General features: G+C 44.4%; 2 long non-coding RNA genes across 2 annotated transcripts; both read left to right on the top strand.

The window, feature by feature from the left end:
- Positions 1 to 6,255: 6,255 nt before the first annotated feature.
- On the top strand, positions 6,256 to 7,291 carry LOC134080307 (uncharacterized). The gene is made up of 5 exons (XR_009939190.1): positions 6,256 to 6,298; positions 6,384 to 6,429; positions 6,506 to 6,565; positions 6,988 to 7,064; positions 7,244 to 7,291. It is a non-coding gene; the product is annotated as an uncharacterized LOC134080307 (long non-coding RNA).
- Positions 7,292 to 12,981: 5,690 nt separating this feature from the next.
- On the top strand, positions 12,982 to 14,017 carry LOC134080305 (uncharacterized). The gene is made up of 5 exons (XR_009939189.1): positions 12,982 to 13,024; positions 13,110 to 13,155; positions 13,232 to 13,291; positions 13,714 to 13,790; positions 13,970 to 14,017. It is a non-coding gene; the product is annotated as an uncharacterized LOC134080305 (long non-coding RNA).
- The last annotated feature ends 7,455 nt before the right edge of the window (positions 14,018 to 21,472 follow it).

The following is a 21,472-nucleotide window of genomic DNA, read 5'->3' as shown; positions in this document are numbered from 1 at the left end:
CTCATTGAGGCCCTTTGTGTTATATGCGCTTGGTTTCAAGCTTCTAAGACCTTCCAATTTCAAGCTATGAAGGAAAAGTGAAGACACGTTTACTTTTCATATTTCATGACAGTTGGCTGAGACGGCCAAAACATGCGCTCGTGGAAACTTTTTTCAAAATCCACTTTGGGCTTGTAAGATGTTGTAAAGTGACTTTCTGTCACAATGCAGTACATGCACCTCAACACCCAACTTCATGAACACCACATCAGAGTGAATGATGCGACTGAACCGCGTGCGCTGGAGCCACCAGTGAGCGGCCAGTAGCTCATTGAGGCCCCTTGTGTTGTATGCGCTTGGTTTCAAGCTTCTAAGACCTTCCAATTTCAAGCTATGAAGGAAAAGTGAAGACGCGTTTACTTTTCATATTTCATGACAGTTGGCTGAGACGGCCAAAACATGCACTCGTGGAAACTTTTTTCAAAATCCACTTTGGGCTTGTAAGATGTTGTAAAGTGACTTTCTGTCACAATGCAGTACATGCACCTCAACACCCAACTTCATGAACACCACATCAGAGTGAATGATGCGACTGAACCGCGTGCGCTGGAGCCACCAGTGAGCGGCCAGTAGCTCATTGAGGCCCCTTGTGTTGTATGCGCTTGGTTTCAAGCTTCTAAGACCTTCCAATTTCAAGTTATGAAGGAAAAGTGAAGACGCGTTTACTTTTCACATTTCATGACAGTTGGCTGAGACGGCCAAAACATGCACTCGTGGAAACTTTTTTCATCTGAATTCGTTAAGTTATTTTATTTACTCATTATTTCAGTGACAGATTTTTGTCCATCTGAATTTTTCCTCTGATTTTTTTTTATCAGAGGGGAGAAGGCTAAAAACATGAGTTGTCCGTCCATATCAACTGTTGCCATGAGTAAACAAACAAAAGTCACACACGCAGAGTAATGACGGCAGCCAAGATGGCGGCGCCGGGCGCCCGTTCGCGGCGTATTTGGGCGATACCCGGGGGGGAAAGAGGGTCGACAGGAACGATAACCCAGCTAACAATTTCTGGTTAGGAGAACGTTTTTAAGAACGTTTTTTTCTTGGTTAGGGGAACGTTGCCTGAAAGTTGTGAAAGTTGCCCCATGGTTCCCCAGGAAAGTTTTCTTGACGAAAATACGTTTTTTTCTGGTTATTTATTTTGGTTAGCAGAACATTCTCCTACCCTCTAGGGAACGTTACAATATTTGGTTGCATTAACGTTCCCCTAACCTCCCAGCAACAAAGTGTAAAGGGGAAAAAAATATGTAGATTTATCGTGACATCCAGACATGGCTCCGCTGTGGCCTACACTCGCCGCCTGCGACGACAGGCTATCTGTGACCTGGGAGAGCGAACGTCTCTGATGATTAAGGCAATGACAATTCACTATACGCATGTTCTTTCACTTACCACTAGCTGCTTGCTGAACTGCGACGAATACGGCCCGTTAATGTACGTGTGTGTCAGCTAAATATTTAAATGCGGTTAGGTCTAATACTTTCTTGTCTACAGTGTCTTTTTTCCTATAATAAAATATTAGTCAGATCAAAACATCAGCAGCACTAACACTGTTTCAAAATTCAAAACTGGCTGCTTTTATTGCATCGTATGCCATTAAAAGTCCTCGGTTCAGAATTATGATGGATTTTGGTTTATTTTGTTTTAAATTGGGACTGGGAATTGTGGGATAGGCTGAGTGAACATACTAGCCTATAACTTGGACTACATGTTAATATAAAACAATTCTCCCCCGGGAACATTGTGCTGTTTAGATGCAGTCTCAACGTTTGAGAAAGAATTCGTTGGAGCCCTCATCATCATATTTCCATAACAAATAAAGCTTTAAAAACATGAATGCATTTCAGGTGCCACTCTAATCGATAATGGATTAATCCAACACTATTCGTCAGATTAGTTAGCATGAAATCGTTGTGCCTGCCTGGGACTATGGCTAGCTAGCTCTTCCACCCAGTTTACCCTGTACAGTGTTTTTTAAAAGCCTGTTGACTGTTGGACTTAATGGAACAAATGCATGGAGAACGATGTGATCGATACCATACAGCCAGTAGCCTACGTGAGTAACTTTATCTCTGTGTTATCCAAATGTCTTAAAGTTAGCGAGGTTGAGTCTGCTAACACACCAACACACCAGAGCTTTTTCACGGACCCGAAATGATGGAAGTATAGCTTTTCTCAACCTAGCTTCTTCTCGCGCTGGCCCCTCTTAGCTAGACGGGCTGGCTCTGGTCGGCCGAATATCAATCCAACAGAGGGGGGAAGAATAGAATAGGCCTATCGATTTTGCAACAAATTATTCCGACTAAGTTGCAGTGTGGCTGCTGGCCGTGTTCAATTGGAAACTCATGGAAACTCATAGAAACTCTGGGGCGATTTTCATCAACAATAATCAACCCCACGCACATAACCAGAAAATACCGATATGGTTATACAAATAAGATACCAAAAAACAACTAAGTAGCAACGTTGTGTGAAAAGAGAAATGCAACCAGAATATAATTTTTTTTTCTTTAGTTGTAATAACATTCGGGGAACTTTGATAACCTGGAGCTAACGTTCTCTCCAGGGTATTGGAAGGTTACTGATAAACTAACCACAGGAGAACCAACGGCTAACGTTATTTGCTTGCTGGGATTCAACCAAAATAGAACGTTTCTTTTTTTAGTTGTAAAAACGTTAGGGGAACGTTATTTGTTTTGACAACCTGGAGATAACGTTCTCTAAACGTTATTAGTAGGTTGCTGAAAAACAAACCATAGGGGAACCAAAAGCTAACGTTACTTAAAGTTAGCAGAACATTATTTGCTTGCTGGGAATGTAGTCCTAGGTAGACTATAACTGATAATTTACATCAGGATTGAGTTAGTTGATATGTGGTCTGAAAAAGGATGTCCGAAAGACGTCTTTCCTCAGACCAAAATGGGCCGGCCAAAACAAGACCATTATTCTACGTCTAATTTTGGTTGAAATCAGGGCCATGACGGACCGACGGGATTTAGCCCAAATATCAACGTTCAAATGACGTCGTGTGCTGGGGGGGGGGGGGGGGGGGGGGGTGTTCTTGGGACATACCTGTACCCCTTGTTATGATAGCCTTGTAAAATTTGGTGATAGGAAAAGGATTGCATTACACCTCACAAAATTTGAGAATCAGATGTTTCCACTAAACTAAATATCACAATACATTTAAGCACTGTGGAATGCATAGACCTAGTCATTATCACTCAATTGAGTTTGTGCTTAATGAATCTGTGATGTGGCCCATTTCAAACCCATCATCTCAGCATCTAGAGAGCTCCCCCAGTTTAATGCCCCCATCCTCCAGGTGCAAATTACCTCTTCGGCCAAAACATGCGAGGGTCTTTCTGTTTTTCTTCTTTGTTGGATTTGTCCTCCTGACCTCCTGTAACTCCTCATCAGTCTCCGACATTGAGGACTCTGAAGACTCCATTGGAAGAGGAGCCCTTTTCTTTGAGCCTGCAGAGTTAAAAATAATAATAAAATGAATAAAAATAAAACATTTTCAATATTAGCTTGCGTATTTGCACTAATAAAGTCGCACTAAAAAAGTTCCACTAATAAAGACTAATGAAAGCTGATAGACTTTGGATCCAACCAACCTAAACATTCATAAAATATTAACTGATACATAAAAGAACTGACAGCTTCATTATGGTGATACACCAAAAAGTATACGCCAAAAAGTAATGCAACACATCACATTTCAGCCATTACTAGAATGGAGAAGAAAAAATAATTCTATTTTTCTGTGCATGCCCATGCAGATTAACTCAGTCTCCATAGACTTTATGGTTATGAACAACTCTGAAAAGTTTGATGTGTTGATACTCAGATTTTACTCAGAATATGACAAGACTTAGCACTGACAATGCAAAAAAAAAAACAGCCTAGTGTCCTTTACAGTAGGCCTGACACAGTCTACTGTAGGTAAAGGGATGTGCCATCTGGCCAATACATGTGATGTCTTTTCCCCTGAACAGTAGAGGGAAAGCAAAAAAGTATCTGGTTCACCAAAAAAATCTCATTCGGGTTCGTCATTGCTTTCTTCCTCCGTGTTGTTCTGATAGGTGGTCCCATAATTTCACTATTCTCGATGTCCTCCGCCATATTGAAATGGGGGAAATCAAATCGTCTCCGCCATAGGAACCCATTCAATTTAGCGTCAGAAGTTATTAGTCAAACTTTTAATTAACATGTCATTTTTATACTTTGAGTCATTACCCAAGCAGCAAAACACGTTATTTGAACCAAAACAAACGTTTTATTTAGGTTGTATTTTGGTTTCAAATAAAACAGACGTGCATAGTACGTTATTTAAACGTGCTTGATGGCACCAGTACAAATAACCCTATTAAAAACGTCCATTGCACGTTGTAATCTGGTGCCAAAAGACACGTGCAAAACCCAACGCATCTAGCACCGATTCCAACGTCAACAGAAGATGCAATATCGGTTTCAATTTACACCAACTATTACAAACTAAAAAACAACGTAAATTGCACGTTCAAAATGGGTGTAAATCACAACGTTTTATAACGAACGTATCTGACACTTACTTTCAACAATGAATGAAGGTGCTGGTTAACACCAAATACTAACGAGGGGGAAAACGTGTGGAAAACGTGTCAGACACGTCTGAAAACTTCAATTACATTTCGTGTAAGGCTATTGAGATTTGCTTCCCAGCATGCATTGTAATTCAGTTGCTTAGTTTATTGGCTATATTATTAGTTTGAAACAACGTGGTTGGGACATTTTAGCTTAGGCTAACCTACTCAGTTGATGTTGTTATCTCCGGATAAGACCACTGATGTAGTTGTTTATTAGGGAAAAAATACACTGTAGACATGAAAGTATTATACCTAAACCGGTTTAAATATCCAGCTGACAATTACTAATATTATCCGAACGTGGTCGTTGAACTTCAAGACGTATGGAACGGTAAGTTAGCACAACATAATACTTGAATTCTAATGTCGAATCTGCTATCATGAAGACGTGCGGTGGGTTGTTTCTCTCCCATGGTTACCAAGGAACAACATCGTGTAATAGACAGTCAACTGCAAAGATTCTAGCGTGAACAGATGGCATTGAGGTGTCAAAAGCTAACGGATTTGCACGTTCATTGAATGTTTTTTTCACAACCATTGTGTTTAACACCCTTTTGCAACGTGCCCAAAACGTACATGGACACTTAATATGAACTCTTCTGGAACGTGTTAAAAGCGTAATCGGGAACCTACACATTTACCAAAAATGAACGGAATTCTGAACCAATTCTGAACGTGTCTGAAACCAACTGAGCACCGGAAAAAAACGTGTACAACACGTCTGTTTGCTGCTTGGGTATCTGAAGAGACTAAGGCCTTATACACAAATCGATGTCAGGTTCATGGCCGCAGCCATATGAAATGGGGGAAAAACAACGCATCTCCGCCATGCGGCACCATAGGAACCCATTCATTTTTTAATGAAGTTCCACCGGTCTTCAGGTACCTCGTACGGGAATCTCATATAATCCAACCCGACCAAATTCGATTTGTGTATAAGGCCTAAGTCCCTCCAGATAATGACTCAAAGTATAAAAATAACATGTTAATTAAAAGTTTGACTAATACCTTTTGACGCTAAATTGAAAGGGTTCCTATGGCGGAGACGATTTGATTTCCCCCATTTCAATATGGCGGAGGGCTGTGACGTAGGAACCTGACATCGAGAATAAATACAATGGAACAAGTTGGCTATAAAGTCAAACAAAACTGCTGTGTAGAAGAATTTGAACAATTGAAATGTATGTCAGCTGTTAGTTTACCTGTTGTTATCGGGCTTGCTTGCTAGTTTCTGCACTGCACTCCGTTGACTGTGTCCTTTTTTTGTGTTTTTTTTTTCCTTCTTCTTTCCCTTCTTTTTTTTGCGCGGGGGATTCAAACAATAACGCGGCACTCTTTCCTGCTATCATCAGGCGGGCAATGGCAATAGCCTAGTCAGAAGTCTGACATTTCTCTGTGAACCATAGAAGGCTACTTGATACTGGTAAGTATGTTTCGAACACTTTGATAAAATCCAAGTTCAAATGCATATGTAGCGTAATCCTAGTTGAGCGAACTACCTTGATTGGGGGAGGGACGAGCTGATTGCTTGTTAGAGTGAGGCTATTTAAGCCAGCCTTACCCCGTAGCTTGCATGGCGTTCCCCCTCCAGGTCTCCCTAGCACGAACGCATTCAAAGCTGAATGACGGTACGTAACGCTCTCAGTGTTTTGTTATGAGATAGGCCCATGGTAGATCACTCTGTTTTAAAGTAATCCCTTTTCCTTTGTACAGGTCCCATTCGCGTGCATCTACCATCAGATAGATAGCTGACTTCGCTGTAGGTATTTATACCGTTCATCTTAGTTTAGTTTGTAGGCTTTCTATACTGATCCTATCCTCCTTTGTTTCACTAGGATGACTCCGTGGCAGCCTCCCCACTTCCGTGTTTGTGTCCGTAGATGTTGACGGCACAGGTAATATCTATCCCATAAGGATTGTAGCGATGTCTCTTAGCTATAATGTTGACTGTTTTGGGTTTATCTGGGTTTTTATGTGTTTTAGGAGTGCCATCAGCTGGTTGCTGTTTTGCCTGTGTTTAACTTTGTTCGTTTCCTTTGCTTTTGCTTTTGAAGTGCGACCTCTCCCTTGCGGGACGGTAAAGTGTTTGACGTGCATGTGTGTGTAATTCGTGTAATGTGTGGAACATGTTTGTGAATGGGTCAACTGGTAGCGGATAGGTTGAAGGCTATTGTTTCTAGTAATTAGTTAGTAGTGTCTCCTGGCGTGGCGCGCTGTCGGTGGTGTTGGGGGGTGTACTTCTAGCTAGCCATCTTTTGCACTGTGTGTGTGTGTGTATTAATGTGTTAGCCGCACCTTACTCTTCTCACGTTTCTAGACTTTGCAGTGTAGCGCACGGCTTGAATGAGTCCACGGAGCACTGAGTGATTGCGTGTGTCGCGAGGTCCCCTAGTGGTGAGTAGCTAACACATCACCCCTTTTCCCCACAGGCAGCGCTGCTTCTCCTGGGAGCTTATTTAACTCACTTGCTGGAAGACAGCTCCAATAGTTCCGTGTAACTGTAGCTATTCTGCGTCCGTTGTATTCATCTTTTTTAATAATAAACTATTGTATCTAATTATTTATTCCCACAGCTGCTTCCAGACTGGTCTTTATTCTAAAACTAATAAATGGTAAATAAGAATTTCTGCCTTTGGTCTGCTTATTGCTCTTTTGTTTTATGTAACTGAAGTGGTAGGTTAAGTGGTTAAGTTACACCACTATACCCACTTTCTGTGACGTTACATTTTGGTGCTGCGGAGCAGGGTATTAAGCAGACCTAGGTATGTTATTTGGCTCTTTTGTATACCAGTTGACCTATGTGTAGCATATTGTTGGGTTTTGAGGTTTTTTTAAAAAAAGGCAAAACAGCAGCCAGCTCTGCAGAAAAACACAGGATTTCATCCCAAACAACCTGTCCTGCGACCACCCCTACAGCACTGCAGCCATCATGGAGGAGGAATTGGCACATCTGCGTGAAATGGTTAACCAGCTCCAGGCCGACAATGAACGTTTGCAGCGTGATGCAAGTCAAGCACCTGTGGTTCCAGGAGATGTCGGTGCAACCACGTCCAATGGCGCAGGTAGAACTGATCCACGGGCGCCCGTACCCGGTGCCACTGAAAGACTTGTGTATGTCCCCAGAGAGAGGAAGTGCCCCTCGTTTCGGGGAAGGTCTGGCATTGGCTTTGTAGAGTGGCTGGAGGAAATCCAGTCCTGCATACGGACCCGTCGTTTACCTATGACTGAACAAGCGTTCTTTATGTATGATCATTTGGAGGGGGAGGCAAGGGATGAAATTAAGTATAGGCCACGGGGGGAGCGTGAGAATCCTGATAAGATTTTAGAAATTCTCAAAGGGTTGTATGGGTGTGTTGACTCTTATATTTCCTTACAGGAGAGATTTTTTTCTCGAAAACAACAGGAGGGTGAATCGCTACAGGAATTTTCCCATGCTTTAATGCAGCTAATGGAACAGGTTACCAGTAGTGCCCCCCATGGTTTGCCCAATGCCTCTGTGCTATTGCGAGATCAGTTCATTGAGAATGTCTTAGACTGCAGCCTCCGCAGAGAACTGAAACAATTGGTCCGTCGCCAACCCACCATCACCCTGTTGTCTGTTCGTGCGGAGGCAATCACCTGGGAACGGGAAGGGATGCCAGGGGGTGGAAGAGGTAGAAGTTTTTCTGTACCAACCTTATTAGGGGAACAGCATTTAGTACAAGGGTCTTCACGTGCACTCATGCAGAGTGGCAGTAGTAACAAGTCTGAGCTAGCTGAGATTAAAGATATGCTTAAGAAACAGCAAGAGCAAATAAACCAGTTAACTCACAACTTATCTCTCCTACAGCACCCTCCAAGACGCTTCAATCCCAGGTCTATCATTTGTCGTAGGTGTGAGCAGCCAGGACATTTTGCTCGTGATTGTTTAAATAACCATGCCCCCCCACCAGCTAGGGCCCCTTTATCTGGTCCGCAAGACTCCTATGCACGCCCTCAAGTGGCTACCCAGCAGTCGGAAAACTAATCCCCTCTGTTGTGCAGAGCCACATAGCAGATGGGGACATGGTCGGCTCAAGCCATCTCCACACTACATCGCCTGGTGAGGCCTCTAATTTGTTAAGTTCTTGTCCTACTATTTCTGTGGGGGTGGGGGGAATAACAGTACCGTGTTTGGTGGATACAGGTTCAATGGTAACTACTTTGGCAGAGTCAATTTTTTTTACAGCATTTGTTACCCTTGGGGAAGGAGAAATTATTATCCTGTCAATGGTTGCAGTTGAAGGCGGCCAATGGTCTTGATATTCCATTTGTAGGCTATTTGGAATTAGATTTGGAAATTATGGGTAAAGTCATTCCTAAGCGGGGGGTTCTTATAGTTAAAGATGTACCTTCAGTGCCTAGCCAAGGTTTCTCTGGGGTACTGGGCATGAATGTCATTAGGGAATGTTATGAAGAGCTCTTTGTGCAACATGGGGCCTCCCTTTTTGAAACTGAGAGTGTCAAAGGGGCTCCTCCATGTTGGCAAGAGGCCTTGCAGCAATGCCATCAAACCAATGCTGCCCAGGTTTCTGACCATGATTGTTTGGCACGTGTCAGGGGGAAAAGGGCTTTGCGTGTTGCTGGGGGCACCATGAGGGTTGTAGCATCTACATGCTCTCAATTACATTTTGGATTGACTGACTCTGTAATGTTTGAGCCCTTGTCTACAGGGCTGCCAGCAGGACTGTTGGTGTCTCCTGCTGTAGTTAAGGTGGCTAGAGGAACTGCCTATGTTCCGGTTGTAAATGTGGGAACTAATGATGTCCTTCTTTATCCACGCACAGCCCTTGGCACTCTGACACATGCCCCCATTGTAAGTCTTCCTGTAGGCGTTTCTGAGGTTCGGGAAAGGTTGGCTGCCATGGTGTCATCTCAAGTAGCTGATCACACACTGGAACACAAGATAGCTGAGGTGGACTTGACATCTCTCTCAGAGCAAGATCGGCAGAAGGTGAGAGTCTTATTACAAAACTATAGCTCTGTGTTTTCTACTGGTGAGGGTGACCTGGGCTGTACTCAGCTCATCTCGCATGAGATTCCTCTAATAGAGGAAACGCCAGTGCGTCAAAGGCACAGGCGCATTCCACCCTCTCAATATGACACAGTTAAAGCTCACATTAATCAGTTGTTGGAGTCACAGATTATCCGGGAGAGTAGCAGTCCCTTTGCCTCCCCTGTCGTCCTGGTGAAGAAGAAGGATGGGAGCCTCCGGATGTGTGTGGACTATCGCCTTCTGAACAACAAGACCCGCAAGGATGCCTTCCCTCTCCCGCGCATTGAGGAGTCTCTAGATGCGCTCTCAGGTGCTCGCTGGTTTTCAACGATGGACTTGGCTAGCGGCTACAACCAGGTGCCAGTCGCCGAGAGAGATCGACACAAGACTGCTTTCTGCACACCCTTTGGACTATTTGAGTGGAATCGCATGCCTTTTGGGTTGTGCAACGCTCCAAGCACTTTCCAGAGATTAATGGAGCGCATTTTTGGGGCCCAGAATTACAACTCTCTCCTGCTTTACCTTGATGATGTGATTGTCTTTTCGTCCACCATAGATGAACATGTCCAACGCTTGGGGGCAGTGTTGGATCGGCTGAAGCAGGAGGGCCTCAAGGCCAAGTTGGAGAAGTGCTCATTCATGAAGGAGAAAGTCCACTATCTGGGGCACGTCATCTCAAGTGCTGGGGTGTCTACAGACCCGGCTAAGATTGACGTGGTGGCCAACTGGCAACGACCACAGCAGGTAGCAGAATTGCGCTCATTTTTAGGTTTCGCAAGCTACTACCGCCGTTTCGTTGCAGGGTTTTCCAAACTGGCCGCCCCTCTTCATCGACTAGTGGCCGAACTCACTGGTGTGAAACCGGGACGATCTAAAACTCAGTCACTGACTGATAAATGGACAGGAGAATGCGAGCAGAGCTTTGAAGGCCTGAAGGCCCATCTTGTGTCCACCCCAGTCTTGGCCTATGCCAATTTTTCATTGCCATTCATACTGGAAGTAGATGCGAGCTACAAGGGCTTGGGGGCTGTTCTGTCTCAGGAGCAGGCGGGCCAGGTACGTCCAATTGCCTATGCAAGTAGAGGGTTGAAGCCATCAGAGAGAAACATGACCAACTATAGCTCTATGAAGCTTGAATTTTTAGCTCTTAAGTGGGGGATGGCTGAAAAATTCAGAGAATATTTGTTGGGCCAGAAATGTATTGTTTTTACAGACAACAACCCCCTTAGCTACCTCACCACTGCTAAGTTGGGGGCCACTGAGCAGCGGTGGGCTGCACAATTGTCTGCTTTTGATTTCACCATCAGGTATAGACCCGGACGGAGTAATGGCAATGCAGATGCCCTATCCAGGAGATTGGCTACGGAGGACCCCAAGGCACTGTTGGAGGAAGTCTCCCCTGGAACCTCAGTACCACCTCCCTTGAGAGACAGTCTAACCCAACAGCCTTCACATCAGGTAACCCAAGCAGTAGTTGTAGCTTTGCCCACTCATTCTTCCTCTGACTTGCAGGCCCTGCAGGCATCAGACCCAGTTATTGGGAAATTCCTCCCCTTCTGGCGACGACAGCGGCAGTGGAAGCGTGTGGTGGAGAAGGAGGGTGTGCTTTACAGACGCATCACCAATCCTGATGGAGAGGGCATCCTCCAGTTGCTACTCCCTGAACGGTTGAGGACCGAAGTGCTGCAGGCTCTGCATGAACAGCATGGCCATCAAGGTTTCCATCGTACCCTGGATTTAGTTCGGCGGAGGTGTTATTGGCCTGGTATGACCCAAGATGTCCAGCAGTGGTGTCAAAAGTGCGAGAGGTGCACAATAGCTAAAGACTCTGGGCCTTCAATCCGCGCCCCCATGGGGCACCTATTAGCTGCTAAGCCAAACCAAATTTTAGCTTTGGACTTCACCCTCCTGGAACCCTGTCAGAGTGGGCTGGAGAATGTCCTTGTTATAACCGATGTCTTTTCAAAATACACTCAAGCTATCCCAACTAGGGATCAACGTGCACCAACTGTAGCTCGGGTGCTGGTGCAGGAGTGGTTTTATCGCTTCGGCGTCCCCAGCCGAATCCATTCTGACCAGGGAAGGTGTTTCGAGGGTGCCCTAATTCAGCAATTATGTGCCCTGTATGGGGTGGAGAAATCGCGGACCACCCCGTATCATCCCAGTGGAAATGGACAGTGTGAGCGATTTAATCGCACTCTTCATGACCTTCTTCGCACACTACCTCCCACCAGAAAACGAGACTGGGCCGCCTGCCTGCCTCAAGTGGTCTTTTCTTACAATACCACCCCCCATCAATCTACTGGTGAGTCGCCACACTACCTTATGTTCGGCCAGGAACCTCGGCTACCCATAGATTTTCTACTCGGACGAGTAGAAGAACCAAGGCCAGGTCAGGCGCATGATTGGGTACTTGAACATCAAGCCCGGCTTCGCATTGCCTTCGACGGGGCAAAGGAGAGACTAGAGGCTGCTGCTAGCAAGCGCAAATGCCGGCACGATGCCACAGTCAGGGACTTGCCATTGAGGGAAGGACAGCAAGTACTCCTGCGAGACCACGGTGTGAGAGGCCGTAATAAAATCCAGGACAAGTGGAGTTCTGTGCTGTACAAGGTGCTACAGACACCTAAGGACGGCGGACAAGTCTACGCCATAGCACCGCTGGATAACCCTGGCCAAGTGAGGTATGTGCATCGATCGTCTATAAAAGCATATCTTGGTAACTCTTGTTCTAATTCACCCCCAAGGGTAGCGCCGGTGTCCGGGAACTCAGCATGCCGTCAAGATCAGGAAAGCCCAGGTGCAGAACCCTGGGAGGAGGATGACCTGTGCCTAGTGATGCCAGTACCAGCGGCTACAGTTATTGAGCCTGTCCGGGTAAGCCCTCAAGACCTGTCATCTGTAGTGGATGAGGATGCAATGGGGTGTCCTGGCTCTCAGCCCCGAGAAGATGTGACTCCATTAGCCAATCAAAACCGTGTGCCCATGGCAGTTCGGCATACCACCAGGGTAAATGCAGGATTACACTCTAATCCACACCGTCTCCCACAGCCGACAGGGGGTAGGCTTCAAGGGGCTGTGACTACTCCGGAGCAGGGGACCTGCAGTATGACTATGCCTGTTTTCAGACCCTGGCACTAGCTAAATTGTCGGGACGACAATTCAAAAAGGGTGGGATGGATTGTAGCGTAATCCTAGTTGAGCGAACTACCTTGATTGGGGGAGGGACGAGCTGATTGCTTGTTAGAGTGAGGCTATTTAAGCCAGCCTTACCCCGTAGCTTGCATGGCGTTCCCCCTCCAGGTCTCCCTAGCACGAACGCATTCAAAGCTGAATGACGGTACGTAACGCTCTCAGTGTTTTGTTATGAGATAGGCCCATGGTAGATCACTCTGTTTTAAAGTAATCCCTTTTCCTTTGTACAGGTCCCATTCGCGTGCATCTACCATCAGATAGATAGCTGACTTCGCTGTAGGTATTTATACCGTTCATCTTAGTTTAGTTTGTAGGCTTTCTATACTGATCCTATCCTCCTTTGTTTCACTAGGATGACTCCGTGGCAGCCTCCCCACTTCCGTGTTTGTGTCCGTAGATGTTGACGGCACAGGTAATATCTATCCCATAAGGATTGTAGCGATGTCTCTTAGCTATAATGTTGACTGTTTTGGGTTTATCTGGGTTTTTATGTGTTTTAGGAGTGCCATCAGCTGGTTGCTGTTTTGCCTGTGTTTAACTTTGTTCGTTTCCTTTGCTTTTGCTTTTGAAGTGCGACCTCTCCCTTGCGGGACGGTAAAGTGTTTGACGTGCATGTGTGTGTAATTCGTGTAATGTGTGGAACATGTTTGTGAATGGGTCAACTGGTAGCGGATAGGTTGAAGGCTATTGTTTCTAGTAATTAGTTAGTAGTGTCTCCTGGCGTGGCGCGCTGTCGGTGGTGTTGGGGGGTGTACTTCTAGCTAGCCATCTTTTGCACTGTGTGTGTGTGTGTATTAATGTGTTAGCCGCACCTTACTCTTCTCACGTTTCTAGACTTTGCAGTGTAGCGCACGGCTTGAATGAGTCCACGGAGCACTGAGTGATTGCGTGTGTCGCGAGGTCCCCTAGTGGTGAGTAGCTAACACATCACCCCTTTTCCCCACAGGCAGCGCTGCTTCTCCTGGGAGCTTATTTAACTCACTTGCTGGAAGACAGCTCCAATAGTTCCGTGTAACTGTAGCTATTCTGCGTCCGTTGTATTCATCTTTTTTAATAATAAACTATTGTATCTAATTATTTATTCCCACAGCTGCTTCCAGACTGGTCTTTATTCTAAAACTAATAAATGGTAAATAAGAATTTCTGCCTTTGGTCTGCTTATTGCTCTTTTGTTTTATGTAACTGAAGTGGTAGGTTAAGTTACACCACTATACCCACTTTCTGTGACGTTACACATAGATATTTTACTGAGAGCTTTGGATGCATGTCTAGGCTAGGGTCATTTTCTATGAGCAGTATAAACATTAGGAAATCATACGTCCACCATAATATTATCATACTCAGAGCTTTGGATGCATGTCTAGGCTAGGGTCGTTTTCTTTGAGCAATATTTAAACATTAGGAAATCATATGTCCACCATAATAATTTATCATTTGATGGTGTAGGCCTACTCTATTTTGTCTTCAATACGATGTGAGACTATTTATATTGTCATGGCTAGATTGGTGAAACTGCATGACCAGGGCCTGTACAAGTTTGCAACTTTACTGTGTTTGTGGAGAATGTCGGTGATGGAAGTGTGTATTGCATAGGCTATGCTCTGAATGCTCCTAGCTACTTTTGTTGGCCTACTTGACAATATGACCAATTTATTTGACAGTGTTGGGCTACTGACCAAGTTCACAAGTTATGACTCACTTCATTTGTGATCATTTTGATAGTGTAGGCTAGTGTCTTGATACAGTTTTGGTAAGACAAAATCCAGCTCAACAGTCTGGAATGTGCAGAGCATATGACTGAGCAAAACATATTTTAAACATGTACAGTCTTGGAGTCACGTGATCAACTGGACAGAGATGGCGGCTTAAAGGAACCGTATGTAGGAAATGTATTTCAATTAATCATAAAATGGCCCTGATATGTCACTAGACATTTAGAAATCATGCTAATTTCAAATACTTCTATCACTGACAACTGTAGTCCGGCCAAGATATTGTCATTTAAAAGTGGAGTTGCAGCCCTCAACTGATGTTGATGTTGTTATGTTGTGTTTTGGTTTGATGTGCCGCCCTACACTTATCTACGAATCACAAAGTCAGTAGTATTTCGCCATCCGGGTTGCCAGCTATGCTAGTTACCACCATAGACAGCTGCAGCAACAAACGTGTCAGATAAAAAATGTCTAACGTTATGGAACCTAAAATACCTTGTTATGAATCCGAAATACGTCTAAATAAAACAAGGATTTAGGAGATTGAGACGGCTGAAAACGGAGAAGAATTTGAAGACAGACGTGTTGTTAATTTGCTCCTGGACATGTAAAGATTCATCAGTTTGGCTAACTTACTTGTAGGCTACTGTAAATGGACATTTTAAATAGCCTATTCATGACAGTTGAACAAATTATGCATGTTCGTGCAAAGTAACGTTATGTTGGCCATATGGAGGAGGTGGGTCATTGAATTGAAAAGGTAGGCTAATTGTTTGTGAAATAAAGGCAGCTAGTAGGCCTAGTCATTGCTAACGTTAGCAATGCATTATCAGAGTTTGTTTCTCTGTCATTATGCTGAGGAAAACAGCACTTGCCATTGAAAGCTAGCAGCCTACGTTCCTGCTGCAGCTAGCTGGCAACCGCGACTCAGAGGGGAGGGGGAGGCGATACACCGCTCAGTATTTTGAAAGTAATTGCAGTACTTGTTTTGGCCAAAATCCTACATACGGTTCCTTTAAGTTTTAGCTCTCAGCCCGAAGTTTTCAAATTGTAGTTTTATGTGGTTCTTTTTTGATATTATTTGACTTTGTGCTTTACAAAGTTGAATAAGGTGAAATGTCACACAAGAGCAAGCTCCAGTGTCAGGAACACTATTAAAAACACGGTTGAAACCAACTCCTGCACACTCGATAACCATAACTGTACTCTTCAAGATATGGAGGTGAAACTAGCTTCATTGGCTTGAAAGAGGGATTGGAAGGCTCTACTGCTATTCAGTATATCTCGCGCTCCCTGCCTATCTGGTTCCTCAAATTTGCAGATGTTCAAATCGAGATAATGAGAGCCCACAGAATTTACAGCGACAGCTCAAAGAAGAATGCCAACACCAGTCGCACGTTAATCTTCAATGTGCTTCGCTACACAACCAGGCAGACAATTCTACAGGCTGCAAGACTCCTCTCTATCGAGGGTCGCAGAATTCGGTTCTCCCCGGACTACAGCAACTACACTGTGAAACGGCGTCAGGCTTTTCGTCAAGCTATGGATTCAGCACGAGACAGGGGCCTGGATTTTTTCATGCTCTACCCGGCTACTCTGAAGATTAAGGAGGGTACCCAGTATATAGTGTTCACTTCTGCTAAGGATGCTGAGATCTACGTGAACCGCGTTATCTCCCGGACCGTCCCTTCAGACACTGCGACCGAAAGCCGAAACACATTGGAAGAAGATGACTGATGGCAAATATCTGATGAACATTGGCTCCTGGTATCTTGGTTTGTTTTTTGAAGTTTTAATGTGCCATATCCATTGTTTTGTAGTAATGTGTGGCTACAGTTGCAAAGCCAGTTCTTCTTTAACGTGATGCTCATGGTTTAGACACCTTCTGTTCTGTATAGGCCTACCATAGCTACATAGGTGGATCTTTTCATTTATATAGTGTGGAACTGCATATTAACATTATAGCCATATCATTTAGGGCTGGTGTTTACTTTTTGCTGCCCCGTATCCAATCTTGATCACAGACCTACTTTGATCGTTAGCCTTCTGGCTATTTGTTTTTTCCCGTTTCCCTTATCTCTCCCTGTGTTTCATTGTCTTGTCTATTTGTGTGTTTTTATGTTGTATGTTTTGTGCACTGAGGGACTCTACTTTGAATGCACCATTGTCAGGTTTTGACACGGTGAAGGGCGATAGCATCAGGTTTCCCCATGTATACTTTTATTTAGAGTGTTACTGTTTTGATAATGGGTGAACTTACAATTTTGGTATGGAATTGTGGCGGACTGAATGCACCTCTTAAACGAGCTAGTACTCTAGGCCTACTAAAAAAGAGAAACATAGACATTGCACTATTACAGGAGACGCATCTACTTAAGGCTGATAACAGCCGTCTGGCTAATAGGTTATAGGGAGGGAAAGTGAAAACCAGCGCCCCAAGTGGTTGCGTTCCTATCGAAGAGCAGCTCCAATGTTAAGTCCCATAGACCGACTTTTCAAAAAAATACTACGCAGCTATTCCAGCGATCTTATCCACCAAAAATATTTTTCAGTCTTCATACTGTAATAATCTACTAACTGTGAAAATATCAGACCCTATTTCGCCTTAATAAAAAAACCCGTAATTGCTCGTTTCATTTCATAAATGGACTACAACTTCAAGTGACGTGACACCCTTCCACGACGTTACTCGCCTAGCATGGTTTGTTTATTAGCCTGTTAGCTAGTTGGTTAGTTAGTAGACAATCACACTTACTGCCAGCTCTTGTGTGAGTAGGAGCACAACAAAAGTTGTCCCAACATAAAGGTAATTACCACGCGGTTTACATCGCTCTCTGTCATTACAAAAATATGTAAAGCCAGTTCAGCAAATTGCCGTTTTGATCAGTTGGAGATGAAGCGCCCAAACTGGTGACGTCAAATGCTGTAGCTATACTGTAGTTCGTTATCACCATGTTACAAACAAACTCAAAACAATTAAACTGATCCTAAAAAATAAAGTATGACCACTAGAAGCAGTAGAGCTGACCTAAATGCATAGCATATTGAGGGCATTTAACTAAGTTCCCACCATGGGCCAAGATGTATTTTTTCTAAAAGAAAATCCCATCCCCTCCTGCTAGCCTCTAGGAACGCAACCGCTAGATGGCGATGAGATTACTTTCCCTCCCTATATCATACGATTACATTCTCCTCAGCACCTACAAAAACAAAAGGAGTGGTTATTGTTGTCAAACGGAATCTCTCACTTAAAGTGCCATCTTCTTGGTCGGATGATTCAGGCAGAATTGTGATTTCCACAGTAGAGTTTAGCAATAGGAAAATTGCCCTGGTATCAGCCTATGCACCAAATATTTGCAATAACAACTTCTATAACACACTCACCAGCCAAATGCTGGAGTTAACTGACTGCTCTTTTATTGTTGGTGGAGATTTTAATGCTGTATGGGACCCAATAGTGGACAGGTCAGGTGCGAGGGCCTCAGGAGATCAGCCACAGGCCACTAGTGCTCTAAAATCATGGGCCAACAGCCTTGGGCTTATAGATATTTGGCGTGTAGTCAATCCCACTTGTAAGGATTTTTCCTTTTTTTCTGGTAGACACAAAACCTTCTCTAGGATTGATTTTCTTTTCGCCTCTCCTCACCTATTTCATTCCATTGAGATAGCAGTGCTACTTCCTATAGCGTTAGCTGATCATAAAGGGGTCCTTTGCTCTACCACTCTTGATAGGCTATCCCGACGTGCTGTTAGATGGCGTCTCAACCAGGGTGGGAATTATACCAAGGCCATGCGGCCATGGCCGCCGTTGCCCTACACTTTGGCCTTGATGCCTCGTGAAAAAAACCCCATCGTACGGCCACAGTGGCCTTTATGCCCCTGACTTAGGGTTGCCAACCATTCAGTATAATACGGAATCGTCCCGTATTTGACACATAAAAGTCTTGTTCCGTATTGAACTGATACGGAACGCTCTTTGCTCTTTGAGTGAAATTAGGTTCGTGCTTCACCTGATAATTTGCTGCGCAATTGATCACACAATAGTGGACCGACAGAAAAAGAAAGCAAACGTTACTGCAATCAGGAGGAAATGCTAGGTAATTCGATGTGATTAAACATAGAGCCATATGATTAAGTGGTGGTATGAGCTTTCATTGAATGCATGTGTGTGCGCGTTTGCGTGACAGAAACTGAAACTACATGATAACGTTAGTGTCAAAGCTCTGCTTCAACCTGTCGGAAGGCTATTTAATTATTTAACAATAGAGCAACGTGGATTCCCGCAACTTCCATACAAACAGGGCAAACATTGTTTAACACTGACTATTGTTTACCGGTAGTCAAATTAGGGGTGTCACAATATCAAAATTGCACAATACGATTATCATGTCAAAAAATATCACGATAACGATATTATCACGATATCTATAGTAAAAAAAAAAAAAAAAAAAGATGAAAATATGTCAATGCATTGGCATCGGAGGCTTTTTGAGAGTGGGTGGGACAGGTCCGTGGGGGGTCTGGGGGCTCTCCCCCAGACAGAAAATGATGAGCTAGACACAATTTTCTGGTATATTTTAACAGGTTGTTAGACTTTTAACAAAGTAAAGCTTTTGATTCAATGAGTAGGTACAACCGGGATGATTGAAACACGGGACAAATGAAACATTTCCGTTTTCTTCAAGTGCAAGGACGATATAGACAGACATCATTTGGACAAAACATAGAGCATGAACATTTTGAAATTCTGGCTGCTTAACATACTATTTGAAAGAACGAGCTACCAGTGCCTACTAGAGCAGGGACATCCCTCTCCATCTTTGAAACTCCTGAAGACCCTGCTTTACAGAGAATATCTACAACAACTAGCCTTCTAATTCTAACACTAGGCTTATCACCTGAGAACTGATGTCTTAAAGTGTGAAAATTGTTCACAAGAAGTTTGTGAAAACTATGCACATGCACATATGCACATGTTCTATGCACATCAGAGGCCTGCTTTACTATAAGATATGATTGTAATAGTTCATTGCCTTTGCATGGTTGCATGAGAGATACTTCTGAAAACAACAGCAACTATAGGTTCTGTTGTTTTCAGGTTCTATAATTAGAAAACATGGCATTGATTTCCATTCTTATGCAGATGATACACAATTATATATTTCCATAAAGCCCGATGAACCAACCCCGTTAGCCAAACTCAACACATGTCTGAGAGACATAAAAATTTGGATGACTAATAACTTCCTGCTATTGAACTCAGATAAAACAGAAGTTATGGTTTTAGGTCCTAAGAAGACTAGGGATATCCTATCCACATCACAGGTTACATATAGTGATCTCTCACTGACCTCATCCACAAGTGTTAAAAATCTAGGAGTTACAATTGATCAAGAACTTCTACTCAATAGTCACATAAAGCAGATCACAAAAACCTCATTTTTCCATTTAAGGAACATTTCAAAGATAAGGAAGTCCTTATCCTTACCAGACGCTGAAAAATTAATCCACGCTTTTGTCACTTCCAGGCTAGACTATTGTAATGCGCTATACGCCGGCTACAATAATACCTGTCTAAAAAGCCTACAGCTTATACAAAACGCAGCTGCTCGCACACTCACTAGGACCAAAAAATATGAACATATTTCCCCCATCCTAGCATCTCTACATTGGTTACCTGTTAAAAGTCGCATTGACTTCAAAATTCTACTTCTCACATACAAAGCCATAAATGGAAGAGCACCCGAATATATTAAAGATCTTCTAGTCCCATATAATCCACCTAGACCCTTACGATCACAAAATACTGGACTTCTTGTAATTCCAAGAATTTCAAAAACTACAGTAGGAGGCAGAGCCTTTTGTTACCGCGCACCCCTCCTCTGGAATAATCTTCCTCCCTCAATTCGATTAGCAGACACCCTCCCTATTTTTAAGTCTAGACTTAAAACATATCTCTTTAGTGCTTCCTATAGTTAGGTATGGTGCAGTGTGGAACTTCAACCACCTCAGGGTCTTACTGGAACGGACCACCTCTGCTGTGGGCTTGTGTGACTGGTGCCCCAGTCATGCATCCCATGGTGGCTACTGACCACACCTGATCTGGTGCTGACCACCCTCCACCATGCCTTAGTTATGCTGCTTTAGCATTGCGCTGTCATGGACTTCTTATGTGGCATGCCGTACAACTCCTCTTCTCCCCTCTCCCTCTGTCTCTCTCAACTCTCCCTCTTTCCTTCTCTCCCTGTCCTGTCCTCTATAGTGTAGCTTGGGGGGGAGGGTCCCGCGTGCTGTCTGTTGCGCGTGCGGGCATTTGTTCATCCACTGCGCATGCGGGCTTTTGTCCATTTGCGCCGTTTCGGTCATGGGCCTTCCCCGGGTGGGCTTGCGCATCATGTCTGGGCTGCGCGCCTGGGTGGTGTGGCTGGGTGCTCTGGGCCGGTCGGGGTCCGTTCGCGGGTGGCGTTGCTCGTCCGCGGGGGGCCTCCCGTCGCCGTCTGTAGATGGGGGGGGGGGGGTTCGTGTCGGCTCCATTCGCCAGTGGCTCTGCGTGGGCGTATATTGGCGGTCTGGCTGGGGCATGCAGTCTGATCAGATGTGCACGGCTGTGCATTTAGTGGGATGGGGGGGACGGGGGAGGTGGGAATGCTGGGAGTGGATGGCGGAGGGGAGGGCTGTTGCGGCATTGTATTTGGATTGGGCTCGCGGTCCGGGCCTTCTTGGGGTGGTGTTTCTAGAGTGGAAGTCCAATGGTTTTAACGATTTTAATTACATTACACCAATGTCCAATGATTTTAACGTTTTTAATTACACTACATCGCCTCCCTACGCCTCCCGACCCTGTCAAACAGGATGACAGGATGACACGTCCAAAGACATGA

This window comes from Sardina pilchardus, chromosome 1 (assembly GCF_963854185.1).
Source record: "Sardina pilchardus chromosome 1, fSarPil1.1, whole genome shotgun sequence".
Taxonomy (NCBI): domain Eukaryota; kingdom Metazoa; phylum Chordata; class Actinopteri; order Clupeiformes; family Clupeidae; genus Sardina; species Sardina pilchardus.
This window is presented reverse-complemented; position numbering and strand designations above follow the sequence as displayed.